Source organism: Neodiprion pinetum, chromosome 1 (assembly GCF_021155775.2).
Source record: "Neodiprion pinetum isolate iyNeoPine1 chromosome 1, iyNeoPine1.2, whole genome shotgun sequence".
NCBI lineage: Eukaryota > Metazoa > Arthropoda > Insecta > Hymenoptera > Diprionidae > Neodiprion > Neodiprion pinetum.
In genome coordinates, this window is record NC_060232.1 from 33,495,603 (window position 1) to 33,523,108 (window position 27,506).

The 27,506-nt window shown below is 43.7% G+C and overlaps 2 protein-coding genes across 3 annotated transcripts in view; one reads left to right on the plus strand and one right to left on the minus strand.

Annotated features, from left to right (window-relative positions):
• LOC124224827 (trypsin-1-like) overlaps positions 1-27,506 on the minus strand; it is a 96,710-nt gene that overhangs the window by 69,097 nt on the left and 107 nt on the right. The window contains exons 1-2 of one of the 2 annotated variants that reach the window (XR_011177172.1): positions 25,464-25,641; positions 4,915-4,984 (exon numbers count right to left, since the gene is read on the minus strand). The gene's annotated coding sequence lies outside the window, so the exon portion shown is untranslated. Of the gene's footprint in view, positions 1-4,914; positions 4,985-25,463; positions 25,649-27,506 lie in introns of those variants that run through there. The other variant, XM_069136170.1, reaches the window with a different exon arrangement.
• LOC124210627 (uncharacterized) overlaps positions 1-27,506 on the plus strand; it is a 107,900-nt gene that overhangs the window by 55,061 nt on the left and 25,333 nt on the right. The window lies entirely within an intron of this gene.

The window sequence follows — 27,506 nt, forward strand, 5'->3', positions numbered from 1 at the left end:
TCCTCAACCTTCATTATGGATGGATATAAGCTATCAAATATTTCATCAAAATTCAGGTCAAAATGATCCGATTTAGGGATAAGCTATAAAATCTGTAATGAATCGAGGCTGAGGCTCTTTTTTTTTTTATTATTCTTTTTTTTTTACTCTCTGTGTATTTTATCCGCAATTTGCGTTTCGTGGTCTTAATTAGGTTTCCCGTTGATTCGATTTCTCTTTTACCTCGCACTTTTTTTCTCGACAATTGGCTGTCGGAGTGCGCGAACTTAGTCGAGGTGTAATTAGATATTTGTATAAGTATAATATAATATCCTTGAGCCTGTCAAAGGCGTCATAACGTCTTTTCATCCAGCCTAAAAATCTTTGTACAATATTTCATTTATTACTCGTTCGATTAGATCACAATACGAGTTTATTGAGTGGCTGATACGCTGTCGTAACAACGCAACGTTTGAAAGAATATGTATCCGCACCTTTGATGCAACGTGAAAAAACCACGTTTCTCATTCTCGGTATACAATTGCGAGTATACTGAAATAATTTTTTGTTTTTTTTCGTTCGCATATTTTTTACCAGCGTAAAAATCACACCTTGACATTTGGAATAAATTTAAATGAATATCGACGCGTAATTAGTTTCTTTTTGTTCTTCTTCTTTCTTTCTTCACATAAAAATTCTGCTCGTGCAATTCGCGTGATGGAATAATTGACGTGAAAGAAAAAAAATTAATTTCTTCGATTTCAAGCCTATAAGTGCGACTCTAATAGAATTACAATCATCTTATTGCGGTCTCGAGGTGACTCGGCGTTTATATAATTCTACCGACAAATTTGCATCCGTCCAATAAATCATTAAAATTGACAGTAATTGTCGATTGGCCCGCCAATGTGTCGTATTAACGTACGTACAATAACAACTGAAAATTTCAAAATTTCAAACTTTCACACCGTAGCCCCCCTCCGGGTTTTTCTACAGGTGAAAAATAATCAGAGAAGCGCTCTCAATTCACAACGATCGTACCGAAATCACAGATAAGCAAGTAAAAGTTCGTCACAGCCGTAGGCCGTTCGCAAGCGTATAATTTATATATAATCTCAGCTGTTACAGCTGTCGCGTGGGTGAAACATGACGAGGGCATTGCCGGACAAGCTTTGTCGAAAGTGAAATTATACGACCGTTATTGTAATTAAAACCTGGACAAGTGTGCGCGATGTCAGCTAATATTACGGATCTATATGGTTGATATTTAGCACGCGATTCACCCACGCCGCAAAAACACACGAATTGCTACTCGCGGTCGGTTGTATTCACGAGGCTCTGCCTCTTTGATGGATGCGAAAAAGTTGCAGCTCGTAAAAAATTCGTGTCGCTCGTCGTTTTAAACGAATTGCTATTTGTTCCTTGAGAAAAAAAAAAAAAATGTCGAGGATTATATCGCGAAATTGTATGGAGAATCAGACTATAAACTAGACATACTAATCTATGCTAATCAATTTGTATGCAAGGGTAGTGAACGTCGCAATTTCACCGAGTCTCTCAGACGGGGAAAAATTGACTGAATTTATTATTTCCCGTCACGAAATCGGCCGACCTTTTTTCGTTTCTTAGTTTTATTCGCAGGACGAACGATCCTGCATTTTTCAGTCCTGTACTTCGAGGCCTTGACTTGAAACTCGTACAGGTACGATTGCAATTTGTATTTCACTCGACGCACGAGACTTCCGTTATTTCAAGGAGGTGGTACGGTAGTTACGAGTTTCACTTGCACGTCGGTTATTCGTTCGACGCAATCGTCGTTGCGTCGTCCTTTCTGTATACATGTAGTATAGAACGTGGATGTTTGCATTTTTTTTTCTTTTTACAAAATTTGACAAAACCGAGTAAAAAATGACAAATTATTTTTCGCACCATTGTCTTGTCGCGGTTGAGAGGTATACGTAGATATAATGACACGGTGAACCGAAGCGACTCGTGGACAATTAGGAATTTGTCCCTGAAAGAAAAAAGACACTTGTATTCTTAGGTATGTAATAATAACGTCGTTCTTTTGACACTTGGATAATTATTAAGAAACGCGACGCGACTTGTGTACCTGGGTGTATTATTACTTACATGTATGCGGGGTGTCGCAAAACCGCGTCATTAGATTAAGAGGTTAGTTAATCCCGTCCCCGCGATGCAAAGATACGCCGGCAGAAAGGCGTGCAGCTTTCGCAATCAACGTCCGTTGAAAAATCCATTACCCCGCACAGAAGCCACGTCTCGGTCTCCGCGTCCTGTCAGCAAGCTCGTCACTCAAAAACTCCCGCCTCGCTACTCATCCGAGCGAATGACAAACTCGTCGAACCACGATCTAAACCGTTGCGCAAACTGGGCCAAACGGGATTCGTTCGTAAATCAATTCAATCGTCAATTTCGAAAGTCGGTACGTAATTAGCGCACGTCGCGTCACTCGAAATTCGAGCCAATGTCGCGTCCGTGGTTCCAAGGGTCGTAGAGATCAAGCGAACCGCGATCTTGCCGAGATCTATAAGCTGACCCTCGGAATGGATCTGATATGATTCCGAGCAAGAAGTAACGACGAGGTTTTATTCTTCGCCGTATGCGAATGGCTACTTGAACCTGCTGTGTATGCGCATCGAAGTGCGTCGTGAAGTTTACCAAGAATAGAAAGAGACGGTGAACTTTTCCTTTTCTGGAAATATATAAGAAAATACATACGGGAGTCTCGGCCTTATACTTTGGCCTGCGCAGCATAAACGGGTGAGTGAACGAGCATGCGGCTAAGCGAACGTCTCCTTCGCCCATTCTTTGACGAGACTCATTCGCTTTGTGTTCTCCGGTTTTCTTCGATGAGGGTCGAGCGCTCCTCATATAAGTAGTAAACTCCCGGCTCCGAAGAATCCTTCGGGATAACTCAATCCGTTCGACGTTTGACTAACAATTTATACCCGATACGCAGTTTCGAACGTTGATGCGTAGTCATTCCGAATGCAGAAAGAGGAGAAAAATTTCTCGAAGACGTAACTGTGCGAATATTCGTCCTGATCGACTGACAATGAGTCAAGTACACATCGTGTAAGGAGAGTATAGAAAATTGGTGAAAACAAGAGCATCCAAGTTTGATTTTTTTACATCAAGCTTCAACACCAAAAAATTCGGAACTCGTCGCTTTCGGAACTTTTCAAATTCGAAATTGTAACCCCGCCCCGTTACAGGACGTGTTACGCAGGTGACTTAATCCTGGAGTCCTTGATGCCTGATGCACCTGCCGCAATGACGATGAGTAGTCCCGTCGTTTTCAGCAATAAAGTATCGCTTCGAGACTCCTCATCGCGTCGCCGATACGTAACCGGAGGTAGTTTGCATCGATTATGTTAATCCCGATGCGGGTCTTCGAGGCCCTTCGAGTGGGCCTTGGGCCCACAGGCCGCAGCGTTACGTCCCGGGACGTCTAGTCGAGTGTCGGTTGGGCCCCACCCGTCCGCGATTATCTGGGACCGCAATCGTCGTCCCCGAGGCTTCAACGCTGCGCTCCTTCGACGAGAGAAATAACGAACACGTGTTCCCCGTTACCGTTGATCGATTAAAATTAACAGGGGTTCGGACGTACGCTGCACCTTAGAAGATAACGTACTGCGCCACGGCTTATCGGGATCGTGAAATAATAATTACCGGCAATTAGAGCCGACCGGCTAACTAACTCCTCCCACGGGATTCAGAGCCGAAGATTGAAATCGACGCGTTATCCTGGATTCGAATCTACGGGTAGATTGTAAGACGGGAACGAGAAAAAAAAAAAATGACCAACAGAAGGTGTGGCATAAAAGATTATTGGAAATTGAGAGATCGATTTGATTTTACAGTTGCGAACGACTCGAAATTATGACTCACAGAAACAAGTTTGAAACCATTAATTTTAACTAAACAAGCTTGAGCGGATAAATTCTTTTGCAGAAATCACGTCGATGTAGGAATTTTTCACTTTCCATATCAGAGGTATGAATTGTTTGTACGGGTTTTGACAAATCGTTGCTCGTGAGAATGATTGATGCCTGTAAGTGAATTCTTTAGAAATCATCCTCAGGATTGATTTTTTTCTGCAGCCGCATTCTGTAAACGAGAGAGAAAAATATGGTGTACGAAACCATTCTACAATGGATTGGAAATGCATAACTTTCGTGAAAAACATATTTTTCAGATGATTTCGAGAGAATTTAATTAAGAGAAAGAAGACAAATTAGAACAAACTGTTATAATCTCTTTCTTTGAAATTTCTAATGATCGGTATCATCTACTTGGTTTCAACAGCCTTTAAGTTTATTTTCTGTGTTAATGGTATGTTTTTTCGGGTTAAACTCTGCTCTATCATTTGCGCGTGGAAATAGTTTATTTTCTTGTTTTCCCGATACATTAAGTCACATTCCGGTGTCAAAGTGTCGTACATTATACAACGGCGAGTAAAAATTGCATGCAGGCTTTAATCAGGATCACTGCGTGACGCGGACGTTGCATGTATGCCCGAGGCATTATGGGACTGATGGTTTCTGCAGGGAATCTCATGGGGCCCAAAACGCTGGCACAATGGTGTACAATTTGTCTCAGTTGTACCGATTCTACTTGGCGCTTATTAATTTCAACAACGGGCCGGCAAGTTGAGGTGATAAAGCACTGTTTGTAGTGTTGGGCCCGACGGCCCCGAGAACCAAGGGCCCACCAGGCCCTGATTCAAGCTTCGAGATACGGCTCGAGGCGTGCAGACGCCACGTTTGGCACAGTAGCATGTAAGCGCCTCGCCGGATTCCATGTATCTTTATTTTGGATAAAAAATAAGGCCTCGGGGCCCCGCTTTGCCGATGCGTAGGTCCCTGTACGTAATCCGCTGCGGGATGTATTCGGTCGGGTATTCGGCTCGCGGTTATTTTGCACGCCAGCTTTATATCCACCTCGCATCTTGATCGTCGATTTCTTTCACGTCTCGTACCTGCAACAACAATGACAACAATTTCGACGAGAGGTAAACGCGTGAGATACAAAAAAGGAGTGGAAAAAAAATGTTAAAAAAATAGAGAAAAGCAGCATTCTGCGAAGGAGAATCAGCGAAAAAACGTCGAGGCGCTGACGTACGTTTCAATCGGAACCCTGAACTTATATGATTAATTTCGTTGAACGAGACGTTTCAAGATTCGATGATTCACGCCTGGTGATTCGGTGATGTTTTTTCACTTTCGGTGTCAGGTGGTTATCGACTTTTTCAATTTTCAAAAGTAAATAAAAAACCAAGTGTCTCAAGAAACGCCTGCTTCTCCCGAATCGATTAATATTCGTTTTGTCTCGTATTCAAGAACACAAATGGTCTCAAGTCAAGCATATGTAAAGCAAAGTGTGTAGTTCCATTAGCGCGAGAACCTGCACTTCGAGGACCTTATCTTAAAGAGAATTTTTTTTTTCTCTCGAGGGATTTTAGAAGGTGAATCAAAGCGCGGTGAACAAGAAATATTCGACTCGTTGCATCGTCTGATTTTACTGTTTTGGATAAAGTTTTTACAACTTGACATTGCGAGTCGATGAAACGTCACGATTATTGAAGACGAGAATTAAAAAAGGACTGTAAGTGCCATATTCTCACAGAAAGATTTTCGCCTTTGCACTGCATAAATACTTTCTACGATAAAATTATTGTTTTTTTTTTGTTTTTAGTAAAAAAAAAAAAAAATGGTAATTGCAGTCTTTTTTAATTCTCCTTTTTAATTCATTGAATGAAATAAATACCCATTATACCCAGTGGGTCCTGATGCCCATTAAATGTTAATAACCAGACTCGGAATTGTCAGACACAACAGTCTGTTTATTCTAGCCTTGCGCTCTACGAGCACACCGTGAAACAATAACCAAGAACGTAACGTGTACACGTCATGTGAAAGTTTATGAATTTTGGACGAGTTCAAACGTTGATGCCGAGTTGAGAAATACTCGCGTGATTCTTTATTTGCAATAACGAGATAAAACATGATTAGACTATACTCTCCGAATTAAATTTACGAGCTAGCATAATCGGCTAGGAAGAAAATGAAGCTAAAGCTAACAGCCAGAGTTAGTAACCGAACGTGTTAAACTTTTCGAAAATAGACAAATAAAAGTATTGGTGATTCAAGATATTTTACAAAATTGTGATTTTCGGACCTTGTTACTTTATTCGAATAAACATTAGAACGTTTGGCTGCTAATTTCAGTCTCGTAAAAAAAAAAAAAAAGAACCCGCTGATATTCGGAAAGCTTAAAACCGTTCAAAATTTTTACCCACATACGTACAGTTAGACTTAAAATCGCGATGCGCTTTCCTCGAACTGAAGAGAATATCGGCAACTGTAAACCTGCACTCTGGAACGAGGCTGCAAAACCTGAACCAGGTTAACGGTTAACCCGTGGCATTTCCGCACATTTTTCGTCTCTCTCTCTCTTGGAGGGTCCGACGCCACGTGCGTCCCGCATTCGAGTAACACACTGTCCCTTCATATCGCGCTGCAAGTTGCAGCCTTGAGTCGAAAGAAATCCGCGATCAGTGTGTGCAAAAAAATTAACTGTAAAAATTTAAGCACCCGGGTCCAGGTGCGATGAAACCAGGAAGCAGCGCTCGATGTTCACGGCTGTAACTGTACATACGTACGTTACATGCGCTGTATGCACACGTGTGTATATGTATGGTTATACGATTCCTGCTTCTGGCTCAGCGGTGCAGGTTTGACTTATCGGCGGTATCTCCGCGGCTTGTTAACGCTTCAAAACTCCGATCGGTTTCATCGCCTTACACTTTGCGTGGAATTCTCCTTTCGAGTTTCTGTTTTTTTTTTTTTTTTATTTTTTTTTAAATTTTTTTTTTCATTCACCTACCGTTACGAGGATTTAACCTACTGTTAAATATTAACGCTTGCCGATCTTCGGCTTAAAGCTCAGATTTTCGTGTAATCTTGAGACTACAACTTAAGGATGGATATAAGTCATAGAGTTGGACCCTAAAAGCGCTGAGACGAAAATTTGATACAACTATAAAGGATTTGCGAAGTGTACACTGAAGGTAATGTAGATATATGGCATGTAAAAGAAACGTCTTTATGACTTGGGTAATAACGGCTTTAATAATAATAACGGAAGATGGTACGTATCGGATTTTTTTCTTTTTATCAATCAACAAGAATAAGAAATGTTGTGTTTCAGACAATTTCTAGCGTATTCATTTGTAAGTAAATTCAGCTGCTGTTCATAAAAATTGGACGAACTATATCGATTTTTGAGATAGTACATTTTTTTTCTCGGTGTTAATAATTGGATTATTAACAGTTGAAATTCGGTGTTTGGACATTTTATTTTATACATCACTGCAGGGAGTAATTTTTTCAATTAGATTGAACTCGACGAAGTTTAGTTAGGTATTTTTAACGTCGGTTCATTCATATTTTTACTTCAGCAAATTTTCGAGCCAACTATACGTCTTAGACATCCTTGAAATTCGTTTTTATACTCCTAGGCTAGGAGGATTTCCATACTAAAGAATATCCTGCATCTGCATTCGGCATGCGTTTGATTGATCATCGCGAGCGATGTGTTATAAATGATTTTCGATATCATCGATGTGCTCGGGTCTTGTCGATAGAATCAATAGTCACGACGCGTGTATCAATCAGCATAGATTTATAGCCGGTAGTTGATTCGGAGAAGCTGATATTTCCAATATTCCGCATTCCAAATTCATGCGTTTGACGCATGATAAGTATCATTAATACCGCTGATTACTGCCCGTAAAATTGCTTGAAATTTCCGGCAGCTTTATTCACTAAAAGATAATTACACCAATCAATAATGAATGTAAGTGTTTCGCAGTTGTCATTAGAAATTCTTGCGAATGATAATAAAATAATCGAGTGGACGTTGAAAATTTTTATTTTATTCTCTTCATTATTACCTCGTCTTTGTCGGGATCGTTCGAATGGTTTTCGCACAGTGCATGCGTGTGTGTGTGTGTGTGTGTGCGTGTTTGTAGGTATTGCGCGTTGTGCGCAAAGGTACGCGAGCTTATACGGCTGTGGAGGCGACTTAAGTCAGTAGCCTCGTCCCACTTTCTTGCCGTTCGCAGTCGTTGATTACCATGATAATTAGCCCACGAAGAAAAGAATATTTCTTCTCCATTCATTTTCCATATTCCTCGGTATCTCCGTATCTCCGTCTCTCTTCTTTTCTTTTTTTCTCTTATCCGTTTTTTTTTTCTGCTACACAAAAAATGTGCAATTTTTATCATTAAAACGAACGCCATATTTGGCGTGGATTTAATTGCCCGGCTCTTTCTTTACTAATCGTTGGATGGGTAAGCGGATATTATTATTTTTCAACATCGTGAATAACTCCGGGATGAGATATAAGAAAAAAAAAAAACTACTCAAACGTGTGTTTAAAATGGGAATGATCGATCTTTTCGTTTCTCGGATGCAGACGGTAACTTAATTTTGGATATGAACTAATTATAATTCTGGGAACATCGAGAAATATTTAATGGTTATCTATGAATCATTACACATTATTAGACAAAACAAAAAAAAAGAATAATAAAAAATTCATGACGATACTCCTGCACCATTAAATCAAATCAGCAGTTTTATTTATTAAGTACCCTGAAATGTTCGTTTGGTTCGTGTTCAAGAATTAAGTAAGCAAGTCACATATTTCATATAATCTTTAATCGTTATTCAAAGAATTCTCATGAATTTCTGCTGGTAATACATTAAGTTTTTTTCTCTTTTCTTTATACAGTCTGAAAAGCAGTCAGCGGTAATATCTTGAATCATATTAATTCACAAATTTCTGAAGCGCAATTGTGATTGAAAAAAAAAAATCATTCAATTATTAATTACACTAAGAAAAATAATTTATTGAACGAGGTAAATGTGCATCAATGTAGTACCAAAATAATATTCAAGAAAATATTAACGTCAATATTCTTGAATGGCAAAGGTGATTAATGAATTATGTTCATTTTACGAGCAAAATCAATTACATAAACAAAACGAGTTTCCCTTCAAATTTACTGAATGTTCTCTAACCGCAGTTCGGAGTCTCTAATGAATAATAATTTCCTTTCCTCCCCTCGCAGCGCTGCAGCCTGCCTTTTTGCGTCTTTAAAATTCGATTCGTAAATCGGATCTTTGAAGGCTTCGGAGCGGGCAAAATTAATAAATAAGTACGGCATGCTGTTTTTCACTTTTAATTTTCTTTTTGCGGTGCAGCATAAACGGGAAGGAGATAGGTACGGGCCAAACCCTTATCCTGCAGGAATTCCCCTCGAATCAAAATATAATTATAGGCTTAAGGGCAGGCTTACATCTTCCGTGGAACGAACTCCTCTTGCCTTTCAAAGCTTTGCTCGTTCCGCAATCTCGCCTTTCGTCATCACTCTACGCCCATTTGCTTTCGGAGATGGGCGTAAATACCGAGTATGTTGAAGAAACGAATAACAACAACAAGTAACAAAGAATAAACGAAGCGGCAGAATCATAGATCGTAAAATCATTCGTCCTCCATAAAATCACGTTCGTAAGATTTTTTGTTTTCAGTCGAGATTCGTTGCCACCGTGGTAAAATAGAATAAAAAATAAAAAAATAACCAAAAACGCCTAGATCATAGATTTGCGGTATTTTCGATAATGTAGTAAGAAAAATTCACATTCGAATGTTTCGAACGAGACGCAACCGATTTCGACGCGAATGCATGAACGGCTGTTGGCGTACAATAAAGTTTCCGTTGCGAAACCGACCTACTCAAGTCGATTTTCACACAATTATCAAGTCTCGATACGTAAGTGAGAGTGCGAGTATCGCTAACGAGAATATAAGTATCCCGACAATTTCTTCAAAGCGTTATCCTGACGTTTGTATATTTGTGTAAAACGAAAGCTAAGTGCCTTGCAGTTCAGTTTGAAAACCGTTAGAAATGATCCCAAGACTCCGCAGGAAACGGCAGATTACAGAGTCACGTTTTAAGGTTTTTATGCCGATGCGATGCCTACATTTTTTTCCTCCTCACTCTGCGGTGAATTTCATGACTGTCTTAGGCCTTTCGATCGTTATTGTCGTAAATTTTTTTCACCCAAGATAGAGGCGAACGATTATACGTACAGGTTATTCGTCGGCATGTTACGGATGGTTTTGTTTCAAGGTTCGACCAATGGTTTTTCTCGACATTAAAATGCCCCAGGTCAATGGTCTTCGGGCCAAACTCGCGGGCAGATTTTACCCGATACACAGAATCCGCAGTTTAAAATACGTGTGAAACGACGCTTGAAAGAGGTCGATCACTCTTAGCGCCTCCGTCTGATGCTCCATAACAATGTTACAGTAATTGTGACTATAACGAAGATACGAAGCCAATGATCCGCGACGCCCGTTTTTCAATCCGGGGAGAATCTTCGCCTTTATGTAGATCCGCGTAAGAAGTATCTATTTACACTTTCTTCCCATGAATCTCTACCTCCGGACACTCGAATAACACCCATTTCTACGCTGACAATCAGGCGTAAATTGCGTCAGGTAATTAGCGAGAAAGTCAATTTGTAATAGCGGAGTTGGCAAATATTACAGACTATACTCGACGCTCTTATCTCCTCTCAAAAAACAGAGTTTTTGATTGCTTTTTACTCATACCCCGTTCGATTAGGTCAACGAACTCAGCACCCGGCGAAATTGCTTCCACGGGCGAGAAAGTAGCGCTGACAAAAATACGACAGAATCATCGTCGGGGGAATATCTCATTTCCGATTGTCAGTCTGGCGGATTCGAATGATCCCGCAGGAAGAATCTCACCGCGTCTCGATTGTCGGAGGCTTGTTAGCTCGCGTAATTTAAACTTCGAGACTCTAGTTTCAACGCATAACGAGGGAGTAACGCATACTCGTTATTGCTTTGCGCGAAAATTTCGCAAGTCGAATCTCTCTCTTTCTTTTCCTCTTCGGTGTTCCAGCTACTCCACCTCCAGAGACACCTAATAAGCGACGACGATCCTCTAATGCCATAACTGGTTTTGCGAAATTTTGTAAAAAAAAAATCCCACCATGAATATGTCCACTTTTTGAACACTCGTAATCTGTTGAATGAATAAATAAATGAATAAATATGGCGTCAAATCTTCATTCCAATTCATTTTTGCTCAATCTGTCCCCTTGGGGCTTATAAATCGCGCCGTTTAATATCGATCGCGCGTTCATAAGTTACTTTACAAGGATATGTTCCGCACGCAGGACACGCCGAGAGTCCAGCAGGGCGTGTCCTGTGGATATACATGCGATAGATTTAAAAACAACAAGTTCCCACGACGATCAGCTGCGTCTGAATGAATTAAGCCGAGCTGCCGGAGCGGTGCAGCCGTTATGTTGTGTCCCCGTAGTTATTATGCCCGCCTACCATACTTGCCGGTTGTTAGTTTTTGTACTTGTTACTCGTTACTCGTTACTCGTTACTCGTTACTCGACGATACTTGTTTATACTCGTTACTGGGATATCGGGGATGCGGTGCGTCTTACTGCATGAGACGCGCATCCCGCGGCTAATACTTTCGTATCATAAATTCATGATATACATTTCCTTTAAATGTCTGAGACCATTCATCCGGGACGGACAATATTTTCACCGCGAATCGAGAGAGGGTGTAAATCCTGTCCTTAACATACTAACACAGTTAACTCAAACGCCGTCCACTCAAGTATTTGCAAACTTAATTTCATGCTTATATTTTATTCCCTCAAGCTGCATAAAATTCCATTCCGGAGAACCGGAGCACGGGGTATATGTATAATAATAAACGGATGCGGGCTGCATATTGTAGCCGCGTTTATCGCCCTTCGTCCAAAGATTTTGCATCGTACTCTGTAATTAAACGCGCTCCGATTACCGGGAACTTCAGCTTTAATTAAGATTGCTCATTTTTGTTGCAGGTTCGTGCCGTGCGCTGCCCTTGTATTTTTCCCATCTTATGTTATAGTCTAAGAATGCGAAACCCTCCGGGCTTCACTGGTGAGTTTTGTGTTTTGTTGTTCCATTTTTTCTTTCCTTGTTAAGTTTTTTTTTTCTATAAAATTCAGTTGCCGAACCGGAGATTAGCTATTCTCGTAATATCCATTAATTACGAGAAGAATCGTTGTGCCGTTGCTGATGCCGTTGAAAATCGATTAAGATATTAGAGGGTCAATTATGCCACCGAACGGTTAAACCGATCGTCGGTCTCGATTACGCGTCCAATTTACAATCGGTTATGGCCAATCAGGAACCGAATTCTCCGCGTGCATATACATATATATATTCTCGAAATCGAGTCGTCTGTAATTCCGATTGCTTTCTTCTCGAGTAATATTTGGTATAACCGGTTGTTTCACCGGCACGTGATCGTGTTTTCAATTTCACGAATCCTGCACTGATCCGAACGGGTGGAATTAAATCCCGAAGCAGGGATACACGTTACATTAATAGGCGTACCATATGAAACGTAACTAGAAAGCGGCGCATATTACATCCACTTTCAAGCTCACCCACGTTGATTATTGCTCCTTAATTTATCGGCTCGGCCGCTAATTACCATCGCATCAAATCTCGCCGCAAGAATCGTAAACCGGAAGGTGGTCCACGCGTGTGGGCATCTAGGTTAGTTTCATTACAGCGCAATATAATCAAGCAGCGCGGTTTAATTTGATCGATGATCGGGGCCACGTTTCTTACATATCGCAAGATTTTCAAAATTTCGTCAAAGTTTCACTGCTGCCAGATCGGAGCTACAGCAAAGGGCGTTTATAATCTCGGTTTTATCCGGGCACGCATCCGGTTTCTTCGCCTGGTCGTTACTCCGCTCGTAGAGTGGTCATAAGGATCATTCTTGCGGTCATTAGTCGATGCAACTGTAAAGATAATGGGCTGAAGAACGGGGAGTAGAAGAAAGGTAGCAGCTTTCCGTTGGAATTGCCAGCTACTGCAGGATCAACCGTGAAATCGTTACTGTAACGACAATCGGTCACGATCCTAGATCATTTCGCTCGGACGCCGCGCGGATTGATTGATATCTCAATTCTATTATGCCCCGCCAAATTCTTGCTAGACAAAGATCTACGTATCAATTCAACGTTGGAATTGAACGGCGCGGCGGCTCGATCCGTGACTCTCTTGAAATATTCAAGTTTACGGATCTATCAAGCGTGCATTCTTCGAAGAAAAAAAGTATATAAGAACTAGAAGAATGAGAAAAAGAAGAATTCGAGGTACAGAGGTCTGAGTGTTGCGACTCAATTCGATAAAATTTTAGATGCTGAAAACTTCCGTCAATGCACTTCAAGTCCGCTTTTCAAATCTAATTGACTTATCTTGTCATATTATTTCCGTACCGTTACTTTTTCCATCCGACGCGCAAGGAAACGATTTTTTTCAATTTATTATACTACGTGTCGAAGGAAATGTCAATATTGATTCAACAACAAAAGTGGTAAGAAAAGCACTGACTTGTTATCAGGTATAAAACCTCGTTTATACGAAATACCGAAATACCTCTCATGAACGATTTATCTTTTCTATTTACTACGCGCGATTTCGAACGGGCAAAATTAAGCTTCCACGGAATTTCACTAAACTGCAAAAATCGTGTCTGCGAGTTATCTCGCATAATTTTTTGAGCTTTTGCACGACATAGCATTATCTGCACGGATGTTGATACCGCATTAGCGCCATGCAGCAGCAAGCTTACATAATTGGAAAAATAATTGATAAACGAAGTGGAATGCGGGGGGTTCGCCACAGAGTTTCTCTCACGAGAATAATCAAGCGTGCAGAATAATCGCGGACGGCGAGTGCAATGGGGGGCCCATATAATAAACGCCTCGGGCCCATCTCGCCTGATAACTCACGCTATGCGTTCAGTTAGCTGCGCATGGAGGCTTAATAATGCACGCAGCGACACTGCTGCAGAAACGAGTACGTAAAATACGTGTGGTATGTACGTTAGGGTTATTTTATAATTTTTATGCTCTTAGAGGCTTAAACGCTTTGAAACTGATAAAAAAAAAAATTACCTGCAAATATGATGACACGATGATAAACGGACTGTCTTAGAGTTGATATAAAGAACTAAAATTTTCAGAAAACTATTTTTTTTTTAATCATTTTGAAAGCGTTTAAACCCCTGGGAGCGTAAAAGCTCAAAAGCAACCCTATTAAAGACCATCTTAATGTACATGTACACGTATATTTTATTGTTAATTACGTATTTGCACAAATGGACGATCCGGTCGCGAGAATATCGCGGGACAATTCTTATCGAACTTGCGAATGGCCGCAACTCGGAATCGCAAAACGGAATTTAATTACTCGGTAATATTAAAACTAGCAGCTAGACGTGGAATATTATTATTGCTTATTCGAGTATTTATGACTGGGTATATAGAGGGTGAAATTACTTACGGGAGCGGAAAGAGTGACGCGAAGCTCGAGGCGTACGGACTTGCGGCAATTGCGGTGCGGCTGAGACGGAGCGGCGCGGTGTCTTCAAATAAATTAACTTACACGAGTAAATCTTGCGCCGCATGCAGGGTGGTGTGAAAAATTCGTAAGGCTACCGCGCAGCCAGCCGAGTCATGTATAAGACATGAGCGAGCCTCTCCAACGCTCATCTTCGCTCTTCGTGGATGCAATGAATAAATGTAAATTCAGTCTGGTAATAATTGCGTCGGCTGCCCGCCTGTGCCGCTGTAATCATACGTTAATAGCTGTCCCAAGACCCGTCGAATCCCCGTCAGGCGCGATAACTGCCGTGCCCGTTAACGACGTCTTTTATAGGCTTCCATTATTGTCCTCTGAAAGACGAGCGGATGACCCGCGACGCGGTTGTCTCGCAAATTTATCAAAAATCGGACATGCGGTGAACACACTGTCAGAGAAAAGTATGACCCGTATAGGTAGGTAAGGTAAGTGTATCAGTTGTCGACACGTTTAGACCCAACTACTGACCCTTTTATTTTTCAAAACTATAAATTTACGGGACAAAATGTGGCTTTTTCGATGACTAAAATCAATTGCTAGACGGTTAGACACTTCAAATTAATTTTTTGGCAATCTTATTACTAAGGATCAAACAGATACAACTAAAAAATGTCAATAATTGGTGTACTCACCTTACGCATGGTTGTGTGTACAGCGTCAACTTGGACTTATGGTTCATTTGCCCAATGATAATAAAGCTGTAGGTTTGACCGTTTTTATGGCCACGATGAAATTTTTTATGATAACTTCGTAGGCTTGGGGGGGAATTTTTGATTTTCATCTGCATGTTTCTCTTTCGGTCTTAGGCGCAAGGAGATTGGGATTTTTACACCTGCGGCAGGCTAATTACAGCGTGGATCGCTCAATACGAATATGGCGATGCATGGTGAATTTATCGGCGCGGTATGCAATTAAGCCGGCTATATGGCGAGGCAAGAATGCAGGCTGGAGATGCTGAGGAAAAGTGAATAGATATGGGGGAAAAATGTGAAAAAGATTTTGCGGCGCAGTCGCCTTGAGATAATCAAGTACCGCGATCTACTGCTGCGGGATATTCTATCCGGGTGAAAAACTGCGCGTGCTCATTAATCCAATCGCACCTCGAGCAGCAAATCCTGCGATCAATTTTAACTTATTCCGAAATATACGCATGCTTTTGGAAATGAGATTTTATACACCGGATTCAAAAACCACGTAACAGCGCTTTTTGTCGGTCCAACAATATCAAATTCAACATCCTCATACTTGGAAGATCCGAAGGCGGAGAATCGCTTCTTCGCTTTTCATTTCTTCTTCCCCTCGCATCGCTAGCTCGCCGATTCTTTCTGACATCGGAATGGAAGTCGCGCTATACCAACACATTCCTGTGGCTCCTTTGATTATTACGCGAATTCCGCGCGGACTTCTCCGCGCTTCAGGAGTTCCTCGCGTGTGTTGCTTCTCAGGTTATCGAACCCGGTCAGGATAAGGCTGAGAAAACGGGTCGATTTGTAAGGGAAGTGAGAATCTGAATGGAATCTTACATCCACGGTTTTCTTTCCGCGGAATTCGATACCGCATGTTAGGAGGTAACGTAGCTAGAAGATGAAAAAAGGGGTAAAAAGCACAACGAAAAAACAAAAATGGTCGGTGAGAGTTAAAAGGAGTGTTAATATTGAATCAGGTAAAAACGTCACGATCGTTGGGACCGAGAGAGTTACACACTTGACAAAGGGCTTGACAAAGTCGAGCTACTCCGCGTCGGGAAATGCGCATGGGTTGAATACTGAGGAGGATCAATCCTGGGAAAGTTGTCATGGTCAAGGCCAAAGCTGAGTAGCGTAATACCGCAGGAAAGACGTTCCTATAACCGTTTCGCCAAAAGTATCTGTGCATCCTTCGTCACCTCCGAACCTTGCCAAGGGATCGGAGACGCAGAGGACGCGAAGCTTGATCCTTAAAATTATACGACGCAGAGAGCGTAAATTTCGGAATCGACCGAAGGCGTCGTGAATCGACAATCGTGAATGTACAGGCAACTCGAAAAGCTTTCCGAGAGAATTTTCCCGGTGCACGGAACACAGGCCACTGAAAGGAGGGTGAGGAATGGAGGTTTTTTAATATTTTGATCGCGAGTCACGAATTAAAATTCAAGCCCTCGCTAAGTCGGGTTTCGAATTTCACATCGTAAAGAATCGGGTCTTAGACGCGTAGGGATTTTACAAAACGAACCGCAGCTCCCCGGCAGGCTGATCCCCTCCTGAGGATCGTGAAACGAAACTGATGTGAAATAAGAAGTATGCTTTAACGTAAGAGGTGAGTTGTTAGGGTAGCTCGGCTGCATGAGTCGGGCAGTCTGCAGCTGCTAATTGCAAGTTAAACAGATAAACGTTGCAAAATTCAAGCCCTGATGCGGCAGCGAACCGCGGAGGCAATCAAAGCCTGTTCCTCCGCCTCGCTGAGGATAAGACGTCACTTATATCATCCGTCAATGTCAAAGTCGCTACCGCGGCATATGCCGAAAGCCCTTCGTCCCAGGGATTCGTACAGTAAAGGTACCTTATACCGCGAGTACTCTCCTCTCCTTTCTTCTCCTCTCGCAGACTCTGGACCACCGCAACTCGGCGCATCGGAGAAGGCAGAAGGAGATTTTCTCTCCACCGCATGACGCTGGCATGCCGCGCGAGATGTGCGGCGGCTTCGTTTTATTTCCAATTTACGACAGGAAGTCATTATCGCATGGAGATTCACCGTGCAAAGGGCGAAGGGCAATTACGCGCGCAAAAAGAGCACGAAATGACGACCGAGTCACGGGAAAAAAACATCGATACATGAGACGCAACGAGCGGACGCGTTTTAGTGAAGCAGCTTGCGCGATTTACGCCTATCAGAGATATCGAAATTATTCATCGCTCAACGATTATCCGCCGTTGATAAGGAAGTATTCGTTCTCAAGAATATTTTGTCTTTTCTGTGAAAAAATTGGCGAAATCAAACGGGAAGGGGGGACAAAATTAATGTTGATTGGTTTCAATGAATTTAACGTATTTGATATAAAACGAACCTCAAAACGTGAGGCCACTTTTCGATGAAAATTTCCCGAGACGACTCAACGAGATGGAAGAATCGTGCCAACGACAAGAGAACCTGCAAGAGACAGAGGACGAGGGGATACCGAAGATAGATTAACCGGCTTTTCCTGATCCTGAAATACAGCTGGCAAGTGAAAATAAACGCTTCAATGGAGTTTAATCTGACTGAGACGAGTAATTTCGCCCCTTCCACGTCGGTTAGGACTTATAACTCACTCGTTAAAGATGTAAGTATATGACAAAACAAAAAAAAAAATAAATAAATAAAATAAGAAGAACGCTGCCATAGGAATTCCGCGTGTACACCGGGAGTCGCGTTTGTCGAAGAGCTGCAACTCTCACCGTGTTGCCGAGTATTATTTCTTCTTTCTTGTTTTTTTTTTTTCTTTCCTCCTTCTTCTTTCTTCCCCTCTCGGAGAAGCGCCGCAGACGCTGCAACGGTGCGACGCAGCGCGCAGAGGCGGCGGCTCGTTGCTTCTCTTTTTATTTCTTCCCGCAAGTCCTTCGTCCTCACGTTTCTCATCCTCCTCCGAGGCAGGCTGCGGCGTCAAGTGTAGGTATCCCTCGAAATTGCGCTCCTCGTCCCCACAATTAAATGATTTCCTCGGATTTTTCCGCGTCCGTTCACCACGCCGCATGCATTGTTCGGAGGGAGGAAAAAAGCTCTCCGAAGCTCTAGGAGAATGCGTGCAACGTCGCTGAGCGGCTGCTCGGGATAGTCGCTGGATGTAAGGCCTTATAGGTCTGCGGTGCTCTTCGTTGAAGGAGGGGAGGAAAAAATCATTGACAATGGTTAGCACGAGGAGGAGAAGAAGAAGAGAGCAGATGGCAGCGGAGGCTTTGGGTAATTTACGATTTTGTTCGTGCCTTCGGTAACTAGTACCTTGTACCCCGACCCCGACCCCGATCCGCTCTCGACTTCATTCTCACTCGAGAGACGACGATCTCACTCTACACATGCCGCCAGTTATAAGATAACACATGCAATTCGAACCGCGGTTTATACTCTCGGTATTCACGTGCTGCGTCCCTTTGGTATCCAGAGTATGGAAATTAATTGAGACAATTATCGAAATCGGTAACATTAATTACCGTTGGTCACGCATCGCAGGATCCAGGCCAGACCTTGGGTGAGATTGACGGTCGCTGCGCTTCTCAGCCTGCGGGGTATTCTGCCCTGCAAGCTTACCGACTTCCACAACGACGATCTGGAGTCAAAAGTACCGAACGTTGTACCCAGAGTTTCAATTTTTTGGAATTTGACACGATGTTCCAAGTTTCGGTTAAAAAATGTCACTGTAAATGCACGCAGCTGTTTAACTTGCCGCGTAGTTTCGAACGTGGGTCAGAAAGTATAGAAATGTCGAAGTATAGAATTTTCAAGGAGCCGAGAACGTAATTAACAGAATCTCGAGGTATTTTGGAAGCGAAGTATGGAAAAACCAACATGTAAAAAGTTTCAAGTGTCGAAAAGTGTACAATATAGAATCGTCGGAATAAACAAGAATATAGTGTAAGTCAAAATTCTGGCGATTCTTAATTTAAGCTTTCCATATTTTGACTTGATACTTCTTCATCTTCTCTTATTTCAAGGATCGATGGATCGGATTCTAACCTCCTTGAGAATTCTACATTCATTTTCGAACCTTCCGCTTTTTAACTCGGTGAACCCCTTACTTCCAATCAGCGCTGATGCGACGAACCTAACGTTGATGTAGCAGAATATCCAAGGCATTCCCCAGGTTCCCAGAGACGAGTACTGGGAAGAGATTAAAAGTATCTCGACGATCGTTTTACTGTCCACAGTGGTGTAATTATCTATTAACGAGGGACGAGGGGGGAATAAAGTGGAGGGGGATGAACGCGGGTCGTTGTATTCGAGACCGACCATCCTTATAGGAGCGAAGCTCCAAGGCGGCATTGTCCAAGTCTTTTTTCCCCCGTGTTGAGGTCTAGGAGAATCTCGCGTGCGAGTTATATAATAACAAAATGGCTGCCCCCTCCGATGCACCGATGCGCCTGTGTGCGTGCGTGCGATGCAGCGAGTGCTGATGCTGTTGCACTTTTGCCGCGGTCGCACGTAAGGAAACTCCGGGCCCCTCTGTGCGCCGGTGGATCAGCGTTAGGCTAGGTTAAGTCGGTACTCTCTTGGCTCTATAACCCATAGAAGTCGAGACGAAGAGGAACGGCAACCGTAACCTGCGAGATGCAGGAGGGGGGAGATGCTGGAAGCTGGCGCGGATGCATAGAAACGGGTTATCATCCTACAGAACAAAGATCTCGCCGAAAGAATCCAATTATTACTCTCCACTAGCGTTTCCGGGTTGACCTCAAGCTCGGCTTATTGTTAAGCCTCGTCCGCCTCCGTCCTCCTCCATCGGGATATCGTAGTCATCGTCTGCGAATGTACCGCAGGAGCTCAAAATATGACCATCGTCGTCATCGAAATCACTGATTCCTGCCGTAGCCAGACGGTTCGTCCTATGTGTGTTTTTTCCGTTACTCTCCAATGTAATCGATGGTTTTCTTGTTTATGTTTTCAAATATAGTTACCGTATACTTCGAATTTTCGAAATCTTTATGAAATTGAAATTTAATCATTACGTGACACGATTCGGATGATGAGTTCCATGTTCTTTGGCTATTGAATGATTTGTTCATTGTCGTTAATTTATTTCTGCAGGCTCCACGTATCGACGATTTTTTCACAACTACTCGTACGCATATTTCTCAGTACACACCAAGGACTTAAAGTTTCGTCGACCCAGCTTCGCCTGAATGGATCGAATGGAAAGTTGATCTATATAAGCCGATCATGAGCACCCGCGTGCAGCAGAGATTCGCGTGCATCTCCATTGGCGTCCATTGCAGAACTCGCGTCTTCCGCGGTTTATTCCGCCGCGTATCTAGCATAGAAAGAAGGCAGGAATATAACCATAGCTGGGCAGTGCCCGGAGGCTTCTACCGGGTTCTAAGCACCGAGTACCATTGAAACCGGGGGAAGGCATGCGGACCCGACTAGAATGTGTATAACAAACACAAACACAAACACACACACACACATATATATATTTACGTACGTTTTTCTATTTCCTCTCGTTTTATTCTTACATTCACAATTCCCTTTCTTCCTTCCTCTCCTGTAGTTTAATACCGCCACGATTCCCCGGGGGGCAAAATGGCGGTAAATCAAGCCAGGACGTTTTCCGGTACGAAGGATATTCTTCTCCTCATCCGGATTATTATACCCGCAGCAGCCGGTTCGCGCGCCCCTCAATAGACGACGGTCCCACAGGTTGAGATAGGATCCCCGCAGTAAGTTGTTTCGCTGCGTACATTATGTATTATGCGTGCAGGCCGCTTTTATGGTTTCCTTCCGCAAAGCGGCCGCCCGGCTTATAAGTATCTATCTCCGAGCTGTAATCTCAAAACGGATTGAGCCGTTACCCTCGATTCCTAAACTTCCTCTTCTTCTTCTTCTTCTTCTCCTTCTTCTTCTTCGACTTCGCGCGCAACCTTCGCTTTTCGAAAAACTGGATCGCATGCAACGCGTCAGCTTGCATATCGCGGACAATTCGACCGCAGCTAGACGGCGTGACTGCGGCTCTGCTGCCCACGTCGCGTCCTCCGATGTTCCATTGTGCTTGCGATATAATGTATATAACGCCGCGCCGTAAGCACAATACGTGGGACAAGAACAGAAGAGAGTCGTCGTCTCCCGCCGGGTCCGCCGACTATGAGAATGAATCAGAACGGGGACTCATCGAGGGACTCATCGCGTCGCGAAAGGTTCGCCCTCAAGGGCTGAAGAATCGTTCCGATATGTGCCATAGCGCGTGTGGATTCGTTCCGAGAATACAAAACGGCCGCGCGTTGCTTTAGATTCCAAGAAGTATTTCTCTAACAGACTTCTCTCTCGTTCAACAATCGATGGCTCGAAACGCGTATCGCATTAGGAGAACCGCACGAACAAAGTCGCCTTTCCGCGAGTCATTGATTGGTTAGCTTGGCTCTCGCATCGTGCAAGATTGCAGCCAGCCATCGTCAGTTTCTCTATACCTACTCGCAGCGTCGTCTCTGGCTCAAGATTAATTCGCACTTAGGTTTGTAACGAGGAAGGCGAAGCGGGAATAAAATATTCCCAGTGTGTTCCGAGGGCGCGCCTTGGTCCTAGCTAGGATCGCGACGCCAGGGAACACCCCTGGAATATCAAAGACTCGATGCTCCGCGAGACTATCGATTCTCGGATCGATTTAATACACGGGGATGTTTATCGAGGTCTGCGGGACGGTTGCGCAACGCAGGAGGATCACTCTCGTGTCTCGCGGTGGTCTGAGGGAGAAGAGAAGAGAAGAGAGGAGAGGAGTCCAGGTTGTACCGGCGTGGGTAACCATTAGTTCGGAGTTTCTTGCCAGGTCGACTTCTCGAGGATGTCGCGCCCTTTCTTACATCCTGAACCGACTTCGCTACGCAGCCTTTCGACTCGCGACGCCGCTAAGTGCCGCGAGGAGTCAACGATGGATGTTTGTTTGCTCTCGCTACCGGGACGACCATTTTTCTCTACTAGACGAACGTTTGTTCGCCGCACTCCCTCCTGCCGGATGGACGTACTGACTAACTGACTTCTTCTTCTCCTTCTCCTTCTTCTTTTCACCGACCGACAGTTTATACTGGTACCTGTTCACACAAAGCATTGATCCGAGGTCACAAACCTCCGTCGCAACTCCGAAGAACTACTCCGTTATATCCACACCGCGTCGAACAGGCTCGCTTCGCGGCTATAAACTCTGGTCTAAAAGCTATTTGGTTAAAGAGTATCGTTACACGGGCTGGTTGTCTATTTCACAATTACTCGACAAAGATCACGTCGAATCTCAGTCCTGGCCAAGCAATTACCTTTTTCCATCCAAGTGTACAAGGTACGGGTACTTGGCGAAAATCACCTTCGGGTTCTTCTTCTCTTCGCTTTGTCGCCACAAAACGCTTATTTGTTTCATTTTCGTTTTTTTTTTTCCTTTCAAATCACTGCCGCATCGTCGTTCTTGCAGTCCGTATAATACGACCGGTGCAACCGCGCCTTGTATTCCCCCCTCCCCAAGTTGGACAGAGAGTTCTGATCTACGACTTGTAAATTAGACCCTCGGTACCCGCCCAGGATTCGAGCGAGAGTCTTCAGGAATGGCATTGTTGCATTATGCCCCCTTTGTACCGAAGCTTTTAATTCTGGACATACTCCACTCCAGAGGCCATTTAATACGCCAACGCGCGCTGATTTTCTCTGGTAGTTCCCTCGTAGCGTCCCGGTACAGGTTATAAGGTACAACGCGTCGTCCTGGTCAGGTGCGCCTTGTCACCGAAGGTAACGTGGGCCGAGTTCAAGATCTACGAGACGCTCGTTCAGCCTCTAATTTTTCACGCTCCCGGCGCAACAGCGGCACCTTGAAATTGGAGCCGAAGGACGAGTTGCCAAAAGCTTCGAGCCGCAGGATCGGCGGATCAGCCGCAGTAAAGTCCCGCGGTCGGTTCGCATCTCGAAACCCGCGTGAAGCTTCGCAGTTGGTACCTTTGTGGAGGAAGGCGGACCGAGGGAAGGGTTCGGGAGTTATCGACTTGTTCATGGAAGCAAGTTTACCGCTGCTGGCGTATCCAAGCTTGAGAGGAATTCGCAGATTCCTAGCGAGTTTATACACGCGGCGAACCTCGACTGCAGCTGGAACCCTAACCGCGGTGCTTGAGGTATAAACAATCGGGGGGGTGAGCTTAGAAAGGGAAGGCGAACAAGCCAGCTCGATTCGCATGTATTAATTGATCGCCGTTCTCCGTTTCTTCTGTATGGTAGGCATATACCTACAATGCATTCGCAGCTCATTCGTCGTATAACGCCGAGTACACGCCAAGACTTTGTCGTCTCCTTATTTTATTCTCTTTCTATCTTTCTCTCTTTCTCTCCGTTCTCTCGTCGCTTCGAGCTGTGTCTGGAATCGGACTGCCGCCCATGCACGCATCGGAATATGCATGCAGAACCAACCGCATTGCCGCGTGGGTGGCTTGGCGAGAAGATTCGCACCGCATGAACAGAGCGCGCGTCTTTCAGATGTTAGCAATTGTTGTTCGCCGATCAGCGGTCAGGATCGGGAAATGGAAGCTGTAACTCAAATCGACGGTAGCATCCGTTTAGTTAAGGAGGCTTCGGATACGATAGAAATCAATGATTTACGACAAGCTTGCCAAGGAATTCGCCTCCGTTACGATCGGCTCGATATCCGCCTCGATCTGCTTCCTTTGGCCTCGTCTTCTAGGCTAGTTTGCCACCAAAAATATTCGACAAAGTTTGACGCCCTATTTAGCCATTTACTCGGAACTCGGTGTGCTCGTTACCTGCTATTTCAACGCTTGGGTAAACACGCGTATAACCAGGACGATGTGCGACGATCATGTAGGTATAACGGTTTCGGTTTTGTATGTAAGAATTTCAAAATGAAATTCTTATGTACGCTTCAAGATCAACCGTGCCGCTGACTTTACAAGCACCTAAACGTCAAGCGCATTGCTAACAATTAACTGTGAAATCGTTGCGCAAGTATATTACGTCAGCAGGCGTGTTACACGCCTTGAGAAAATTGAATATCGTGCCACTAGAAAAACTCCTTCGAATTAGTCTCGTGGATTTTATCGATTTACGTAGATTGTAGTTTTTCCTTCGTTTTAATCGCGGTTTAGCTTAGCGTGCATTGAATCAAAACCCTGTTATCCGTGTCAGGTTTATATCCGCAAATTGTTCGGACGATTATTCAACAGCGTTGATACCGAGATCTCGCCATTGCGTACAAACGCCGAGGTGTTTAAACTTGATGAAACGAAACTGCTAGTTCAGTCTGTTACAGGAGTAAGAACAAACGATTGAAAGAGGAAGTTGTTTCACGGTTGTGTGAAACAGCTCCGGTGCAGCTTTCGAGGATCTGGTTGTCGCTACTTCACGAACGTTACCTCGCGCTGTTGTGACATCGACGACACAACTATATTTGTTTTACGTTATTTGACTCTTTGTTTTTCGTTGCATAAGAACCTCTCAAGTACCCGCGAGCGGCGCGGTTACCTTTGAAAGAATTCCCGGTTTACAGCCATCGCCGAGTGGAATACAAATTTCGGGAGCTTTTGGAATTTATTAGCTTTCTCATACGTTGCACCGCAGCCGCCATGTTATTTGACCCGCGCTTATGCCCTGTGAACGTGTTCCGGCCAGAGAGGCGACAACAACGATCGTGGTTGAAATTAAAACATTCGAATAAGCAATAACACGAGTTACGAAATAGCTACTCGTCAAGTCGGTGGTAACACAATACCGAATTGTACTTCAAAGATACCACGTGGATCTCCCTACTCACCGTGGACCACGCGACTAACGGGGTTTCGTTTTCAGGAAATCATGCTAATTAGCCTCTCGCTGCTTAGCTTACTCGGACGCATTCAACTAACACGAGACTTTTTTCAGACCAGATGACGCCCAGGCACCACGCTCAAATTTTCACTTGCGTAACTCTACCGTTCATCAGACCCACGCTCTTACAGGCAATCGTTTGCAGTCAGGCAACGCGTCTCGCTAATGATTTTAGTTCGATACGGTGTACGTGCAATGGAAAATTGTGAATACACGAATTGAAGCTTGGACGGGAAAGATATACTCAGAGAAACGTTTAGTTTCGAAGAAACAATTGTTATGTCACCTGCGCGAACACGTCTTGGAATGATTATTGCGCTAGGAAATTATTTATTTAAAAAAAGTAAAGAATTCTCTGCGATATCCAAGCTCACGAGGCTACATGCTTGAAATCATACCTGGACGAATGTATCTTCTGGTGTAAGCCAACCGGTAAAACCTCTATTTCTTGTTTTGGTCGGCCGTACGTGTCGCTTCTACGACGCATGGACAAGGGTCAAGGTTCGCTCCAAACCAGAAATCACAGTCGCGGGATGGTATAAGAGTCCGAGCATTCTTGTCATAACTGCTCCAAAATTGTTTCCTGAAAGATAAGCAAAGAAGATTGGAGCCCCGGTGTATCTCATCCGTACAACCGGACGAAGAAATCCGTGAAAGGTATTTTTCAGCGCAGCTGATCGTGACGACATTAGGTTTCCATGATGCCCAGCCACATCGCTCAGCAAGGCTTAAAAACGAGCAGTTAAACGGTTACACGGTTGCGACTTTGCCAAGTTTGCGGTCGGTCACTCTCGGTGTTCTCGCATGGTTTTCAGCTCTGGTATCTCGAAACGTCTAAGCCTTGAAGAAGGTTAAGCACGCGAACAAGGCTGTCTTGAGGCCGGCCTCTGAAGAGCGGAGATCACTCGAAAAGAATGCGGTTCGTCCGCACCTGCATTAACATCTGTTCATTGCGTGGATTTTTAAACGAAACGCAACTCGCGGCCGATGAAATCAAGGCAGGTAGTCGAAGCATTACCAGCTGGCGAAGCGATCGGTTGCGTAACGCGTTGCGAATACCCGCGTGCTAAATCGCCCGAGGCAAGCGTCACGAGATCAAGGAATAACCGACGTGAACCTGACTTGCCCGAAGGCGAACCGAGCGGTACGACGATGCCTCGTAAATCATTAATTTTCATCACTGAATATTATAATTAGAACTTCCGCACCAACGAAATTCACGACGCTCGCATATTTATACATATATATATATATATTACATTATATATATATATATATATATATATATATATATATATATATATATATATATATAAATATATATGCATACACGATCGTGTTCTACCTATGGATCCACGACACTCGCGAATCGTGACTTGCCGCAGAAATGCACCGGCAGACGCATTCGAGACGGTTCACCCCATCATGCGTGAGAATTGTGTTCACGTGACTGTCCTGTTAAGTACAAGGAAACCCGGAGTACCTTGATTATACAAGTGCAAGTGGTACCGTTGCGAGAGTGAATTATCGAAAGTAAATTCAATCTTGAGAAGCTTTTTATCGCACCTGCAAATGCGATGTATCAGACATTGAGTATAGGTACCTAACTTGCACCATGGAGTTGCGATTCACCTTAAATCACTTCCATTTATGGTTATCACGAGCTGTTCGTACGTTTCGTTACCATCTTCGAAAAGGTGATTCGACTCAACGGTTCGAACGATCTTTGATTGTTCCTTTACCGATCCCCCATGGGGCCCATGAAACGCGGAGTTGTGACAATGGCATCATTTTATCGCATCGATAGTTTGCCAACGAAATTCAAGGCCTAAATGCAGAGCTATGACCCGACGTCGAGTCACACAATGGACTCTTTCGTGATCGTTGATACAACGGCGTTCGATATGCCGGCTCTAGCCTTGTCACGATCACGACGCCCGGTCAACCCGCACGTTGTATCGATTTTCGTATTCCTCCGAGTCTTTGTACTATGTCGGATGAACGACCAGAGATACGAGACGCTTTGCGAATAGTAATTAGCGTCATGCGAATCATTAGCATGTTGTTCTATTGTTCGAACGAACGGACGCTTGTCCCTTGAGGCAATAAGCAAAACGCAACAAAACATTTGAAAAAAAAAAAAAAATAATAACAAACGAACAAATACTTTCGCACAATAGAGAAACACGAAGCGAACCGTCTATAAAACCTGTGCTGCGGTAATTATAAGTTCGCATCTTCTCAACAAAGTGAAATTGTAGAAATTATGCCTGACACTGAGGACGAAGCATTTGCATCTCAAATGCTTCAGGATTTGAATGACGAATGTGTCTAATGGATGAGGTGACCATCGGTAAAGGTCGATTGCTAATATCTCTGCAGCGAGTGATGCATTGCGTGGCGGGTTAAAAATTCAAATCATTGACACCGATAACTCGCGG